Source organism: Solea solea, chromosome 7, assembly GCF_958295425.1.
Source record: "Solea solea chromosome 7, fSolSol10.1, whole genome shotgun sequence".
In the NCBI taxonomy this organism is placed as follows: domain Eukaryota; kingdom Metazoa; phylum Chordata; class Actinopteri; order Pleuronectiformes; family Soleidae; genus Solea; species Solea solea.
In genome coordinates this window covers 15,481,040-15,497,913 of record NC_081140.1, presented here as the reverse complement: position 1 = coordinate 15,497,913, position 16,874 = coordinate 15,481,040, and the positions used below count along the sequence as shown (strand labels likewise).

General features: G+C 44.1%; 1 protein-coding gene and 1 long non-coding RNA gene across 2 annotated transcripts in view; both read right to left on the bottom strand.

Annotated features, from left to right (window-relative positions):
• Window positions 1-4,948, bottom strand: part of npas1 (neuronal PAS domain protein 1) — a 38,132-nt gene extending 33,184 nt beyond the window's left edge. Inside the window, exon 1 of the mRNA XM_058634920.1 lies at window positions 4,816-4,948. The gene's annotated coding sequence lies outside the window, so the exon portion shown is untranslated. The remainder of the gene's footprint in view (window positions 1-4,815) is intronic.
• A 65-nt stretch (window positions 4,949-5,013) lies between these two features.
• LOC131462859 (uncharacterized) overlaps window positions 5,014-16,874 on the bottom strand; it is a 28,328-nt gene continuing 16,467 nt past the window's right edge. Inside the window, exons 3-4 of the long non-coding RNA XR_009240921.1 lie at window positions 10,711-10,895; window positions 5,014-5,809 (exon numbers count right to left, since the gene is read on the bottom strand). This is a non-coding gene — a long non-coding RNA (uncharacterized LOC131462859). The remainder of the gene's footprint in view (window positions 5,810-10,710; window positions 10,896-16,874) is intronic.

Below are 16,874 nucleotides of genomic sequence, written 5' to 3'. Positions count from 1 at the left end.
TTCTATCTTGCCTTTCATGTTGTTGAGTAGTTGTAAATGAGTGTCTGGAACGTCCAGGGAGATGAAGTTTGGTATTCTGGTTGGAGGGCTGAAAACTACTTATCATGCATTACGGCCCTGGTTGGACCTCAGGATTTGGAAGTCAAAAGACTTTTTAATGTACAATTTTTCACCCGCTGATCAATCGACGGCTGCTGGACATGAAGATCTCTCTCCCCCACTTCTCTCCCTCTCTCTCAGTATTCCATAATCTCTCGCTCGGCATTCTGCTTCCGTATTGGAGCGCCGGCTGCAGTTGACCTTGATGACTCTGGATCATTCCCAACCCAAGGTTCTCTCCAACTCTCAAGGGCCTTCGCGTCAGAACCCACCCACCCACCACCACCACCACCACATCCCCGTGTCCCCCACCATCTCTCCTCACCTCCTCTTTGCTCCTCTCTGGCCTTTGCCTGGGTCATTAATTATCTAATGGAATCAATACGGTGTTAGATTGGACCAGAATGACCCCGCCCGCCCCCAGGTAACTCTGTGGTGATGAAGAGAAAGAGGAGGGTTTGGAAAAGGGTGTAAAGTAATGATGATAACAGCGTGTATGAATGATCCAGCAGTGTACGGTCACAATGTGGACATTCCTAAACTGGAAGAATACGGAATAAAGAGATAAGCAATAAATAAATTATTAGAGAGGGGAAAGAGGGGGATGACAGAGACCAGATAGGGGATGGAGAGAGCATAAGTAGGGGTTAAGGGAGAGGCAAATCAGGGTGACAAAAATGATGGATGGATAAAGACGTGAGGAAAAGAAGGAGGAAAGGAGATTTGGTAATGTTCACCCTTGGTAATCTATATTTTTCTCCTCCTCCTCCTCCTCTTATGACAGAGAGCTTTAGTGTGTTTTGATGTCCACTCCTCACAGGTGTGACACTAAGCAGAATCCAATCCATGCCTGTCATAATTATCGTCTACTTCGACCCGAGTATGCACAAAAGAAAACACAGCACTACACCTGCTCTGTATTAAATAAGAAATGGAAAGTATGAGTGCACACTACATATTCTGTGAAGATTGCTCTCCAGTGATTTTTTTTTTTCCCTCAAGTACATTGCATTCCTCCTTCAGTATTGAGAGTGAATAACAAGCTCAATAACTCGATAAAGGACGTGGACTCCGTCATATCAGCCGACAAGACATGACAAATTATTTATGTGTACAAATTTGAGGGATTTATTTTTAACTGTTTACTCATTTTATACCCGGAGCCAAATTTAGCGATAGAGTGATAGAAACACAGAATGGAGATTTCAAATTCAGTATTCAGATCTAAAGCATTAAGATCTAAACATTTCAATCGCTCACCATAGCAACTGAAAGGTACAAAAGTACAAAACATCTAATCGTGAATCATTCAGAGCAAAAAGAGAAAGAATAATTCAGCCCGTCATGAAGTTGTTCATCCATGACTCTGACGACATCTACGCCTGAAAGAAAAGAACTCTGGTCTTATAAGATAGGCCAAGTCAAAAATAATAGTCACTACCTCCGATCATAATGTAAGGCAAGACTTAAGGAGAAAAGTGCGACTTACCGGAAAGTCAATGGGGAAAAAAATCCCATCTTATTTTGACTTTCACAACAGTGAAATGCTAATGTGTTCACATGTAAGGAGAATACTGATAATATTTCTGCATAGTGTCCCAGATGTTCCCGAAATTTGTGGATGTTATTGGTGAACAAACAGAGGAAACAGAAAGTTCTTCCTCTGAGTGCGGAAGAGTCAGCTAAGAGGATGCAGCTCTCTCTCTCTCTCTCTCTGAAGACAGTAAATCCACTCCTGCAGGCAGAGACTACATCAGCACTGACCTCCGAACAACCACAGGCCAAAGAACAGTACAAGGGGTTACTCACTCTCTCTCTAGCGTGTACACACGTATACACATACACTCATTTGTGCACTGAATGTCAGGACTGTTGTTGTGCACACCAGCACAGAGACGTCCTCATCTTAATACCGAAGCATCAATTAGCGTGGTGCAGATGTCAGAGTTCAGAGCAGTGTCAAACTCTCCATAAAAGTTGCACAAGTTGTGTAGGTGTCGTGCAGCGGTCCACTGAAGAGACAAGGCCACTCGCCGGCTTCGCGCCATATTCCACTGCAGAGTTTGATGCTTTGTTTGGATATCTCCAAATATTTTGTTCGTTGTTTGTTCTGCTTTAAATAGGTAGTAGAAAAAAAAAAAAAGACATGGAGGAGACTGTGGATGTGTCTGTGTGTGTGCACGTCACTGAGTTACTGCTTGTTTGTGTGTGTGTGAGTCTTGTGGATCCCTCCAGGCCCGTGTGTGAATGACAGCAGGGGGTTATGTAAGGAGCCACAGCGGGGCCGGAGTGGACAGTCCGACCGGAGATCAGGTCAGCAGAGTGTGACACTAAACACATCTCACTGACACTGCGCTGACACCCTCTGTCACAGACCCACACACTGTCTGTCAACGCTCTTCTCACACACACACACACACACACATGTGCACAGAGTGAGAGCAAGGAGTGTGTGAGCGGCTGTCTATCAACACACCAAACACTGACCACCTTACTGCGAGTGTAAAAAGAGCAACAGCGAGAGACAAAAATATCAAAAGAAAGAAGAGGGGAGGAAGGGAGAGGTGAAATCTACCTGAAAACTTCACAACAATGAGTCGCAAAAAGTGACTGCTGCTGTCAACCGGCAGAGATAAAGTCATGAATTAAGCAAAACTGAAAAACGTCACGGTTGTTGACTTTAGAATGCGCCGTAAAGAGTTTAACACCAACACACGCGAGCAGTAATCTTTGATGGGGCGAAAAATAAGCGTGCCTGCTTGTAGAGCCAGAGCTCCAAACCACCTTTTATTACACCTCCTTCTGCTTCGTTTCACGTGCAGAGTTTCGAGCGGGGCATTCTGCAGCCAACATTCTCCCTTCCACAAAAACCAGGGTCTGTCGCACAGTTGCTGTTCATGTTGGCATGAAACGCACCTCCTTAAATCCAAAGGAGAAACCTGCGTCTGGGTCTAATAAAGAAGGCCTGGAGGCAGGTCACGACCAAAGCATCCTGTACATGCGAGAACTGAAGCGGATGGAGAGGCTTAGTGGCTCAGAGGACTGACGTATGAACTGTACCAGTCACATGCAATGTCACGACCTGACCCTGCATGTGTCGTGTCAGCGTTGCAGCATAAACTTAGGGGAAGAAATAAAGAAATACTTGTTTCATTTAAAAAAAACAAAAAAAAAACAGAATGAAAACATTTTTTAAAATGTTCAGTTCAGTTCCTAACATCGCCTTTATACACGAATATAAACGGTAACTTTTCTCACAAGGGCGCTGAATTTGTCACCTCATCCCGAGTGTGCAGTGCAGGTTTGGTGTGAATTTATCTTAAACACCTGATATCTCCGCAGGTGTGTGTCCCAATGACGCTGTCGGTGGTGCACTAAACACCACAGACTTTGGAGAGATGTTTGGGGAAGAGTGTGTCAACACAAACACCTACACATGGATAGACACATGGATAGAGGATTTATGTGCGGGAAATCATACAAAATGCATTCGTATTAAGTGTTAGCACACACACTAGTTGCCCTTTATGAGAAAAAAAACCAACCCAAAACGGTTCCACTATTCTGACTTTCAATTCAAAAAAACACCTGAAAATGATAATAAAAAAAATGTGAACATTCTAAAATCACTATGTGATGGTTTGATGTTGTTATTTACTTTACAGCAGCAGTGAACACAGTCACAGTCAACACAGTCGTTTGCCACGGTCACTCTGCCAATTTGGACCACCTGCTGCAAGCACCCTGAAGGCAGCGAATGTTACTAAGCCACTAAACTGTGACCAATTCTGCCGCTGCAGGTGGAGACGGACACGCAGCCGCTCACTCCCCGCTTCTGTAGCTCTAACTCCAGCACGCACACACACACACACACACACACACACACACGCACGCACGCACTTCACAATTATGAGAAAGTGCTGGGCCGTTATTAGAGTGGTCACTCAGCGCACAACATAGTTTATCTGGAAAACAAAGATTAGGGTATTTGCAGTGAACGTGTTTGTCAGTTAAACTAAATTGATGAACAGCGTGTGTAAAAAGCAATAATGCTGCCTTCAAGGTGCAGCAACATTTAGCCCAATTATGTGATTAAAATCAAACGCATCAATATTCAATTAGAATCAAGTCTGCTGCAATATTTCTGCACGAAAACACACTTTAATTTGCATATTTTCTTCATTTAAATGGATATTTGAACACATATGAGGAACAGCACCTACGGTAAAAAAGAGATCCGGTGAGCAGAGGTCACATTTAAAACACAACTCTTCATTCTTTTCTTCCACCTCATCATTTAGTTGGGTTTTTTTTTTTATAAAGAAAGAATGATTTTTACTTTTATCTAATGGCCAATATAGAAATGTACTAATGAGTTTTTGCTTAATTAATAAATGAGTTACATTTGTGTTCTGCTTCTAAGCGAGACACAGCAGAAAAGTTCTGCGCTGCACACAGAACATCACAGAACATGCTGGACATTTATCTCACTGAACACGGAAAAAAGCAGCTGAGAATTTTATCTCTGCAAAAAACATGAATGAAGCAACAGATTAACTCCATCAAAAATCCTCCGTTTTTCATTTGACAGGAAAAATCTGATGAAAGGTGACAACTTAAAGGTGTCAGACTAAGTGACTACACATCCATGCGTGTGCGCGTGCATGTGCGCCTGCGTGCGCTGACAATAACTTGTTAGATCCATTATCTACTCACCTGACGGACATGTCCTGGGTTCAGTCTGCTGCTGTTGATGTGATCCACTTTGTCTCTTCTCCTCCTCCTTCTCCTCCTCTTTTCTTCTTCTTCTTCTTCTCCTCTCTTCTCTGGTGCCCCTGCGCTGCCCTGGCAGTGCCCTCCCTCCTCCTCCTCCTCCTCCTCCTCCTCCACCACCACCACCACACCGCCTCCTCCTCCACCAGCAGCACCTCGAGCTTAAACACAGCAAACAAATACCGTGTGTCTGTGTGTGAGCCAAGGTGGCCGGGACGGGGCAGCGTCAAATCCCCCTCACTTTCACAAAAGCCGCGTCCACACTGCTGGACACATCGCGGACCCCCGCAGCAAGAGTGTGTGTGTGTGACAGAGAGTGAGAGACATTGTGTGTGTGTGTGTGTGTGGGTGTAAGTGTGTGTATGATGTAGCTCTCCTTGGCTCTCAGACTCACTTCACTAACACTCTGCTCCGCTGCTTCTTGGAGATGGACTCGGATTAGGACACAGCCAGTGTGAGAATCTCTTTTTCGCCCTCACTCTCTCTCTCTCTCCCTCTCTCTCCAGCAGACATACTCCCTCCCACCCTTCCTCTCTCCCGCTCACTCATTCACTCTCCTCGCTGAGCTTCTTTCTTTTCATTTCCTCTTGGGAAAGCCGTGCACACCAGTTGTCTCTGCCTTCAGCTGCTCCCTCTCTCCCTCTCTCTCTCTCTCTCAGTCACTAGTAAATATAAAAGGCATGCTTGTACAGCCCCTCGCCTCAGTCTCTCTCCGGCTCTCCCTCCCTAACTCGCTGTGTCTCATGCTTTCGTTTACCCCCACCCCTCCGTGCCCCCCTCACTTTCTTTCTCACTGTCAAAGCTGCCTTTCAAATGCTGATTAGCAGCCGGCGCAAAAGAGGGAGAGAGAGAGAGAGAGAGATGGAGGAGAGGGAGCGAGGGAGGATGACTGAAACAAGTGGGAGATTCCATCACATTCGAACGTAAACTGTGACTCCTGTCCCGCGCACACACACACGCAGGCACACACACACGCACAGACACACAAAGGAGGAAATTGCATAGCGTTGTATGAATTTCTGGAGACTTACCCTCGACAAAAACATGTTTACCCTCCAAAACATAATGTTTTACCTTGTAAGTGACATTTTCCCAAACTAAATAGCAGAAAACTATTTGTCATTAACTTTGTTCAGGAGAGCAAAACAATATCTCTCTTTCTGTTCACGTGTTGAACATGAATGTTAAAAGATCTCATTTATTTATGACACTTTTCTGATCTGTTCAAACTTTACTGATTAGTTTTAGATACAGTTTATTAATGAACTGTGAAACACATGGTGTTTGTACTGTAGTTGTGCCATCAGTGCCTCAGCGACGTGCTGGAGTTTACACCACAGTTCTGGTCGTGGTTAACAGAAACCAGAGTGGACGTTTGGAGACACAATGTTTTTCATTAATCTAGAACAATGTCCTGCTAAAAAACAAACAGAAAAAACTGGTGAATTTCATCATGCCACAAGGGGGTTTTGGCACAGACGTGTTTTGGCAGTTATTTCAACAAAAGGCAAAAAGACTGTCGTCTACTTTTGTCCTCAAATTGATCATGTGACCTTGCAAAATTGAGTGTTACAATGACCTGTTTTTGTCACATACGCACTGACACACACTTGTGAGCTAACTAACTTTAAAGGCTCAGTTAAACCTCTTTATACAATAATCTGGAGTAAAGTCTATTACAGTGCATGCAGATGCATTGATGCTTTCTTTCTTTCTTTTGTTTGCCTTGTAAAATAATCAGCAAGGTGACATTGTACCGTTTCCAACGCGCAACCATTTTTTCTCCTCTGAAATGAAGAGGAGTAATAATCTAGCACAGCATTAACACCAGATTGTCCCAGCTTACTGCTCGACTGGTACGGTCCCGCTCCAAGTCTATAAGCTAAGAATGTCAGATGCTTTCGGGAAATGGGGACCAGATATTTTGCCATTTGACATGGGCGAAAAGGATTTCTGCACTAAACCACCAACTGCCTTTTCCACAACATTTCTGAAACGTGTCGTGATCCTCTGATTATTGATGCACAGGCTGCAGCCTTTTTTATTTTTTTATTTATTTTTTTTTTAAAAGGGCCAGACTTGTCTATTCTTCTATCACCCCAGGCAAACTGGGATAAACTGGATAGAGTTTTAGTACTAAGTTGCCTATTTTGCTGGACTTGTTTTTTTCCTCACAGACACAACCTGTAGTAAAAAAAATGCTGTATGAATTCAATGGTCTTACATACTGAATGTTCCGCTGACCACTCAGACAGAATTAGTCTATAGAGCAGCAATGAATGAAAAACACCCAAGGAAGTGTCTAGCACTTGTACATATTACTTGTCCAACCTGGACTGTATGCACAGCCTATGTGCCATGTGCTCAGACCCATATAGACATAGGAAAACAACACATACGATTGCAGATCCACACACACACATACATGCAAGAGAATACGTGAACAAATAATCGCACTCAGAGACTCACTGAAGTACTCTCCCTCCCTCCTTCCCCCTCTCCTCTGTTCGTTCCCCTTGCCCTCAAATACTACTCAGAATATTGATACATCACTCCCTCCTCCTTTTTTTCTCTCTCTCTCCGCCTCTCTCTCTCCCTCCATCACTCACTTTCTCTACTGAATACTGATAGGCTGTCTACTCCGTGGTCTGAGTTTCAAATCTCTCCCTCCCTCGTGCTCCCTCCATCGCTGCACCCGCTACACACACACACACACACAAAACAGCAATATAAAAGGAGGAAACAGCAGAAGTTAATGCACTGAGGTAGACATAAATTCACTTAAGTACCATTTCAGATTATGTCAAGCTAAAAATGGGCTTAACATTGTGGAAAGGAGGGGGTGGGGGGAGGAGGGAGGTGACAGAGGAAAAGTGCTGCTTTGGTTGGCTGTCTTGCCAGCTGAAACTGGCCGTGTGGCTCGCAGCACTGTAGAGAACAGGCAGCCAGCAACAAAAGGGAAAAGACGTGTGAAAAGTTCAGGCAAATGAAGACGCATTCAGTGGGGTTTTTTTTTTTGTCTGACTCCCACCCTCTCGTCTCATTGTTGGGCATGTTGGCCACGGTGCGGCCGGGAGGGGGGGGGGGAGAGGGGAGTGAATGAGGTTGTCAAAGATTCCCAGTGAGCCCCCTTCACACACACACACGCACGCACACACTAAACAGCTTGAAACAGAGAAACTGAGAAACAGAAATGTCCTGCTTTTCTCAAATAGATGGGAAGGTGAAGGGACCTTTTCAGTGTATTTGTTTGTTTAAGTGAGGGTAAGTGCAAGTGTGCATCAGCACGGAGGCGAGAGAGAGAGAGAGTTTGTGTGTGCCTCATCTCTTTGGAGGAGGCTTTCTGTCTGCATTAAAAGTGCAGCGAGTCTGAGACACTGCGAGAGGGAGTGTGTGATTTTGTCCTCCAAGTCTTCCCCAGGCGTCCTTGAAGACGACTCGCAGGGAATATCTGACTCTGTGTGTGTGTGTGTGTGTGTGTGTGTGTGTGTGTGTGTGTGTGTTAGAGCGCTCGCAGGCTTAGTTCAGAAAGGCGCAGGTTTGCCTCGCGGGGCAGAATTACAGGTGTTCCCTTCACAACTCGGGTTGCTGCGGGAAGTAACAAAAACCAGACTGAGAGGCTGGAAAAAACGTTAACCTGATAATGAAATGTAATCAAATCAAGTGTGTAAATGAGAGCAGAATTCATTAGTCAGGGCATGTGTCGGTGTTTCTGCACATGCATGTGAAATTGCAAGTAACAATAGTTGTCGGCAGGGAGACAGTCACACCCACGTCTGACCTTGTTTTTTGGTTTTTTTTCAGCCTGTCTGCATTTGCTAAAGGCTTTTCAACGTATAGTGAGAGAGAAAACCTTAACATCTTCAAAGCGGCAATTATTATTATGAAAATGCAAAACATGTATTTAAATGATATTGAGCTCATCTCAAAATTATTATTAAAACTGTAACAACACATATTTACTGGTAAAGATTAACCTCATTTTACCTGAATTCATAGCTATAATTGTACTCGCAACGTGAAAGTTTAATAAACATAAACACAGATGAAAATATGTATAACACTGAGTACTTCAACTAAGATCAAATAATAAATCTTATAAAATACCCTATTTTATAAACTCATCATGGAATACATAAATTCTGGACCCTAATTGTGAAATAAGTGTACCACAGTATAAACTCACATGATGGAGTGAATGTGTAAAATAAATAAAATAGAATAACTGAGCAAATATCATATGTGTAATTATGTAATCATGTAGATTAATTAAGTCCTCACTATCTTTACTTCCAGTGACTAAATTGTTTTGGCAAAGGAATGTGACGCTCAGGGATCACAGGTCGTAAGTGTTTACTCAAACGCACAAAGCGGAGGTCAATAAACAAAGGCTGCACATCATGAGGCAGTTTTATGGTGAAGACTGATGTGATTTATTGTGGGTCTCGTGAACTGCCACAGACTTTCTGTTCCCCCCCGTTTTAAAAATGGTGAAAACTGGATCAGAATCTTTGCAGCTAAAACACAATGTGGACGTGCGTCGAATGACAAATAAAGCGTCCCAGCTGAAATACTTCCAGAACTATCGAACTATCAGACACATGAGCATATTTAAAAAAAAATATTCCAGCACATTGTTTCTGAATGTATAAGTATGTGGTGTTATTGATCAATAATTACCACAATAATGACACTTCTGTTCTCCTCCATTTTACAGCCTCACAATTAAATATGTAACGGGAGGCTTTGGCCAATCAGGTCACAGGGCAGTTTAGAAAGAGAGGGCAGGTGCCAAAAGAAGACCTAAAGATGGAGAGACACCAGGTCATCTGTGCTTTTGTCCAAGCTCATCTGAGCAATGTTAGTATTTTAATGTCAGATGTGAGATGAAAATCACTGATCACTTTGATCCTGCTGAGGCTTTAAAGGTCCAGTGTGTCATATTTAGAAGGGTTTATTGGTGTAATTGCTTGATTTTTGTAGCATTAGAATAGGCAAGGGCCTTGCTTTACGGACGCCGCCATTTTGTGCCGCCATGTTTCTACAGCAGTTGAAATGGACATACTTAAATAGGTAAATAAAGAAAATGACATATGTAAATAAAGAACAGCTCTGTCCACATGAACCCAACACATAAACCAATGAAGACGAAGGAGAATACAGCAAAGACAGAGGGACAATGGAGAAAAGAAGTTTACATGCTGTCTGGTATGGAAATATTAGATAAGCTAAACACCCTGATGTCAAGATTGGGGATGTCTTACTTGGATGAGGAAATGAATGAATGAATTCAACACTTCCTCTGTTCTAGCAACACATTCCAAAGTGGGGGTAGAGGTGAGACACACACATACACACACACTGGCACTCACAGGCAGGCCCATACAGTTTCAGCACATACTGATAACATAGCATATGTATAGTTTCTGATAGCCAAAGCTACAGTCACTTACATTAAAACCACACCAATGAACTGTTTAAAAAAGGATTACGGCTAGAAAGACTCATTGAGCACATACTCAAAGCTCGGTGGAGACAGAAGAGAGTCCAAGGAACCCCATCGCCATGGAAAGCACGCATGGTAAACTAGAAGCTTAATTGATCACTCTGAATATAGAGAAATTAGGGTTTGTGCAGATATCCATGCTCCTCCTGATGAAACATCCTTTGCAAAGTAGGCTTTTTCCCTTCTAATTTAATGTGTGCGTGGTCCCGCCCCCCCTTCTATTTTTAAATTCAATATTTTTCCCACAGCAGTTACAGCCGATCAACTGGAAGATATTGGTTTTATGTTATTTTGTTTGTGAGATAACTTGAAAAAATGTTGTCTCTACTTACAGATTTGTTCGACTGCCGGCAAAATCCTGCAGTGCACAGGGGGGGAAGAGTTAGATGTCGTGAGACAGCTCCATTCACCAGGGACAAATAATACTCTGGCATCATTCTGGGCCTTCGCTGTCCCCCGTTCAGAATCAGCGATCCCGGAGAGAACACCACACAGGTCTTCCATGGAGCCACGGCACCTATGGGGATACAGTCAAATTGATTCTGGTAAGTTTACATTTTTTGGTTGCTTTGGTCATGCAGTTTGTTCTCCTCTTCCATTGTCTAAAGCAAAAAAAAAACAAAAAACATTACATTATAGAATTTCATCCGACTGTGACACGCCCGCCTCAGCCTGCTACTGTCAAGCAAGAAAATCTGTTGTGGAAAGCTCTATCTGTGTTGAGAGTACACACTCCTGCAGGCTGATAATTATCGGAGAAATCCTGTGGTGTGTTTCCCTCAGGCTGCACAGAAAAACACCCAGGCCACCGGTCCATCACAGGGACACATAGAGACAAACAACCGTCCACACTCACACCTGCGGTCAATTTAGAGTGCTCAATTTACCTAATCCTCAAATCTGCATGTTTTTTGGACTGTGGGAGGAAACCGGAGAACCTGGAGAAAACCCATGCACACACATGCAAACTCCATGCAGAAAGGCCTTAAGGTCGCGAACCCAAGTCTTTTTGCTGCAGAGGCAAGAGTGCTGACCACTACAGTTCTCAATTGTAATGGGCAATACTTTCACAAACTAGGCACCCGAGAGGTAAAATGTTCTCAGATCAGTTTATTTTCTAATCTTAAGTACTTGTTAAAACAGACACTGCTGGGTTGCAGTGTGAGACATTTAAGATCCTGTTTTGTTTCAGTTAGACCTGTAACTCTGCTAAAGTATTGTCAAATCACAGGCAAACTGCAGTACAAACCTGTGTTAAACAATGTGCTCTTTAAAAGACACATTGATATGAAGCGGTTACTTCTGCAAAATTGAAAGTTATTTGTTTTCTGTCAAGAAAAAAAAAGCCCTGGTCACTGTGGCTGTCAGCGTGATATTTAAGACAGCACAGCAGAACACAGCATTTCCTCAACCCTCTGCTACGACAGCTCCCATGGACAGTAAGTGTGAAGTATGCCGTATGTATGGTAAGTATGGTTGTTTAAAGATAAGTGCCGCAGAGTAGATAATATTCCAAATATATCAGACAATAATTCTTTAAGGGCATGTGGCCATTAAGGAGCCATTCCGCCTTTTGTTGCGTACGCTCCTCCATATTTCATTGAGATGCATATCTGCCTTTCACACTGTCTGCATGCTCCGCTATTCTCTATTCAACAGTGACCCATTGCTCCCTGCCATACAATCCCTCACCTTTCTGGGCTTAAAAGTAATTACCACTTTAATTTGCTGTCCGCCTTTATGCATGCCCGAGTGTATCTGTACTGTGTGTGTGCATGTGTGTGTGCGTGTTCATATAAATGAGAGTAGAACTGAACCAGTTAGTCAATAATTGATGAGCTGATAGACAGAAAATTAACTGAAAATCAGTTAATTGTATCAGCAGAAAGGTGGAGTCTCTGGTTTTAGCTTTTCAAACACAGGAGCTTGCATCACTGCGAGAGCTGAATATATTGTGGTTTTAGACGGTGGGTCAGACAAAGAAAGCAATTTTCCTTGGGGCTTGTGAAATTACATTATGCATTTTACATTGTTTTCTGACATTGAAAACCTTTTTTTTTTAATTTCCTCATGAAAGAAATGGGATGATTAACAATTAACTGAAATCATCAGTTGCAGTATGAGCATTTGAGCGTTTCTTCTGCATGCTTACGTTAATGTTATATTCTTTCCCTTTGTGTCACTGCTGCATCGGCACTAAATCTATAGCATACATGTGCGCATGCATTTTCCACCTTCATAAAATATGTATTTAAACGCATGTGTGTAGTTAAATGTCCGACTGTTTTTGTACATTTTGTTTAATTCATCTTTTCAGAAAATTGTGTGGATAAATGTGTGCGTACTTAAAAGTGATGTGTGTTTTTGTAGTTTTTAGTGCACGATTGTGTGTGTGTGTGTGTGTTTGCACTTATCCTCCCCTTGGCCCAATTACTACAGAACCAAACTCCCTCTACTTCCCTGCTCCCCCCTAAAATCCCTCACCCCTCTCACCTCACAGTCCCAGTGGTGGACCCCCTGAACACCCAAACCTTCCACCCCCACGCCCTGTGTCCCTGCATAGCCAGATTGTCCATTACAATACACGTGACCCCTCATAGGACCTCCACCACCTCCACTGTACCTTCTGCTCCCCTCACCCCCAGAAGTCCCTGTAAATCATCACCATGGCTCCCACTTTGTCCCTATTTTGCCATTATCCTGTCTTTCTCCTCCTTCATTTGCCCCTTAAACTCCCCCTCTTGCACCCCCCCATCCCACATCTCCCCCACCTTCATTCCTTTATTTTTTTTCCCCCTCTGCCCTGCCCCGTCCCAGGTGAGCTGACGACACAAGGAGAGCAGAAACACTTGACGAATATTAATGGTTTGATCTGAATATTAATAAACCATGCATCTTAATGATCTTTGAAAACACACACTCTCACACACACATACACACACAGACACACACACAAAAAGAGCCACAGTCAAGGGCTATACTGCCAGGCTACACACACACACACACACACACACACACAGTGAAAGGCCTATGCAAACACACACACAAAACTATCTGTCCTGCACTGTGTAGATTAGTTAAAACAAGCCCTTATCCTCCAACTGGCTGTTTAAATGCCGAGCATCACGTTCAAGACAAATGCGTTGTCTTTTTTTTCCCTCTCAGTAAATGAAGACACCTCTCCTTTCCCACGTCCTTCTCCTCTATCTCCTCCTGTTGCTCTCTTCATTTTCTTTTTATCTCCTTCCACTTGTTTAGTTCGTGCGGCCCACCACCCCTCCCTTTTACCTCTCACGCTTGCTTCACACACCCCTCTCCCCTTCCTCTTTACCCACTCCCTCCCTAAACCCCCCCCCAACAATCCCACCCTCCCTCACTCTATCACTTTCTCACTAGATTACCCCATCTTTCCCTCTCTCCCAGCCTCACCTACTCGATATTCCAGCCTTGTTCTCCTGCAGTCTCCAGCACAACTTTTTGACCCACTTCCTCTCCCCTCCCTGGCCCCCTGATCAAAGCCTGCAGGACGGCATCGCCTTGGGCAGAGGAGAGGGAGCGCACGAGATGGGGGGATGAAGGGATCCGTGCAGAGAGAAGAGAGGAAGAGACAGATAGAGAAGGGATAGAGCGGCACGAGAGAGAGGGAACAGAGAGATCACAAGGACGGGAAGAGGAGCCAGGTGCCCTCTCAGCCCAAGGACAAAAGCTCTTCCTGGCTGATCACACACACACACACACACACACAGTGAGTCCTGTCAGCGCCGTCATTCCTGGTCATGTACGCTACGTGTGACGACAGCGCTGACATTAATGTGGTGCGATAAAAAAGTATCTTTTTTTTCCTCCTCCCCCGTAACTCAAACCCCCAAAACAGCTCAACCTTACAAGTGATGGCCATTAAAATTCAACAGGATGTTTAATAAATTACACTTTCAGATTACATGTTGTCCCATCTTGTTATTCTGTTTTGCATTCTGGCGTAGCACAGGTGAGCGCGCTGACAAAGTGTATCTGTATCCCAGCAGGTGTCAGTCAGACTGTAAACTCTCCACAGAAAGTCCATTTTGCCTGTAAGTTTTCTTTTATTAAAACAAATGATCAAATATATATTATGTGAGGAAGGGCTTTTGATTGATTCAAATTTAGAATCAATTGTTTGTTACACATAATTGCTCCCAGAAAAACAGTTCAAAACAATGTGATTTGCAGCAACTTCTACTAAGTTCTAAGTAAGAAAGGGAGAATTGATTTGATAAAGTGGTGCTGTCTTGCAGTGTACAGCCTTCCTCTCTACGGAGTCGTTATAATTTTAGGAGTCTGTGTCTACTTCGGGATGTAAGATCTGTCCATCCCAGTGGCCTTGTCAGTTGGGCAGTCAGGGCGGGCAGAGAGGACGGAGGAACACCAGTCCATTTGTACCCAGAGCGAGGTGGCATGTACTTTAACATTCCCCGCGCATCCCGACAAAGAGCACTAATTATAAATAAATTAGGGACACGACACGGTGTGCCACAGGGGGACCAGGCAGAGCAGTCACAGAATAGAGAGACAGATAGAGAGAGAGAGAGAGAGGAGGGTGTGTAAAAGAAACAGAAAGAGGTTGGGGGAATGAGAGAAGAAGACAGAGAGAAACAGACAGGAGAGACTTGCCAATGACATAGAGGAGCAAGTAGGAGAAGAAAGTAGATAAGAAAATAGAGGAATGGAGTATGGGGAGGCCTGGGGATAGAGGAAGCGAAGGGCGGGGGGGGGCGGTATACAAGGCCTGAATCCTCAAAATATAGCTTGAACAAACATCTGCTGCCAAAGAACTGACAAGATTCTCTCAAGATTCTCTCCAGATGACAGTGGCAGAGCAATATGTTTGAAAAGAGATGGAAAAAGGTGGCAGGGAAATTAACAGCCAAAATGAAACAGAGGGAGGCAGCATCTGAAAATAAATACACTCCATACAGGACGAACTCCACGGGAAGAGCCGAGGAGAAAGGGAAAAAAATAAATCTGCTCCATACGATCTGTTAAAATGAGGCTCCTGTTATTTTAAAAGGCAAATAATACAAATCTGATTATTATAAACACTACACAATAATCATAAGGCGGCGATATCTAGCAAAGTGTTCTACACACACTAGTAGTCAACACTGCCTACCTGTCACTCAAGCTTATCTGAGATGACTTGTCAACCAAGCAAGTGCATGTCAAGAGACTGTCTCTGTGTGTGTGTGTGTGTGTGTGTAAGATCCGTTTCTGTCTGTGTGCACAGATTTGTGTGTTGCAGGTGCACATATGCACGCACGCACACACACACACGTGTGCACACGCCTGTGTTTGTTTGTTGCATAGTGTGAGTTTAGTGTCTGTGTGCGCAGGAGGGAGCAGCTCGCTGCTATCTAAATGGATCACACTTCAGAGTGTGCCACCATTTCTCAGAAGCTGCCATCTCCATGCAGACACTCACACACACACACAGGGAGACAGACTGAGTTTAGGGTGTGTGTTTGAGTGTGTATGTGTGTGTGTGTGTGTGTTGACTTGCTCCACTCAAGGTTACGTCCTGCCTGGAGTTGAGAACTGATGACGGTCTTCACAGTAGAAAAATAACCATTGTTTTTACTTGCGGGCATTTTCTCCAAGTGATGTGATGTGAATGTGTTAAATGATGGAGGAACAACCCGCACGGGCGATAAAGCTCGGCACACATTCGTCGTCTCCAAACAAACTGCTTTGTGTCTTTTGGTCAGGCTGAGGCTCCAGCCCGGGCGGGTCAGAGGTCAGCCCTCTGTGACACAGACACAGAAAGGTCGACAGACTGACCTGAGAGTGGCCCCTGACATGGTGACCCCCCACTGACACCACGGTAGTCATGACTATTCCGCTGCAGACAAACATGTTGTTGGTATAAACACGTGGGGAGGGGGTGGAGGAGAGAGGTCAAAAAATAACTAATCAAAGATTCACCTCATCATGAACACACACACACACACACACACGCACACACACACACACACTGAGTAACTCACTGCACCTGCAGAACCATCATGTGCAGATCTGGATCGGCAAAGTGCTAATAATGTGAAAGCGTTGGGTTTGCCGTTATCAAAGTGGAAGCTTGTGCCTACACTCTCTAAACTTTCTGCACAGAGTGGAGTTAAAGAAGAAGAAAGGTAAAGAAAAAGGGGGGGAAGACAAGAGAGGAGCAGCTTGTTGCATTAGCATTCCACCAGCAGAGAGGCTGTCTGTTTGCCTCTGGCAGCAGCCGAGAGAGGGGGACACTCTCTGCATCCTCACACAGCCCGTCTTTCTCTCCCTCAGTCACTGTCTATCTCTTTCTCTGTCTGTCTCTGCCTGTCTCCCTCTCTTTCTCCCTCTCTTGCTCCGCTTCGCTTTCCCTGTCTGTTACATTTCTCCCTGCGCTCCGCCACTGCCTGTCACTGTTTTCTCTCCACTCTGGACAATTTTCTCTTCAGTCTTTTTGTATCTTCATATCACTCTATCT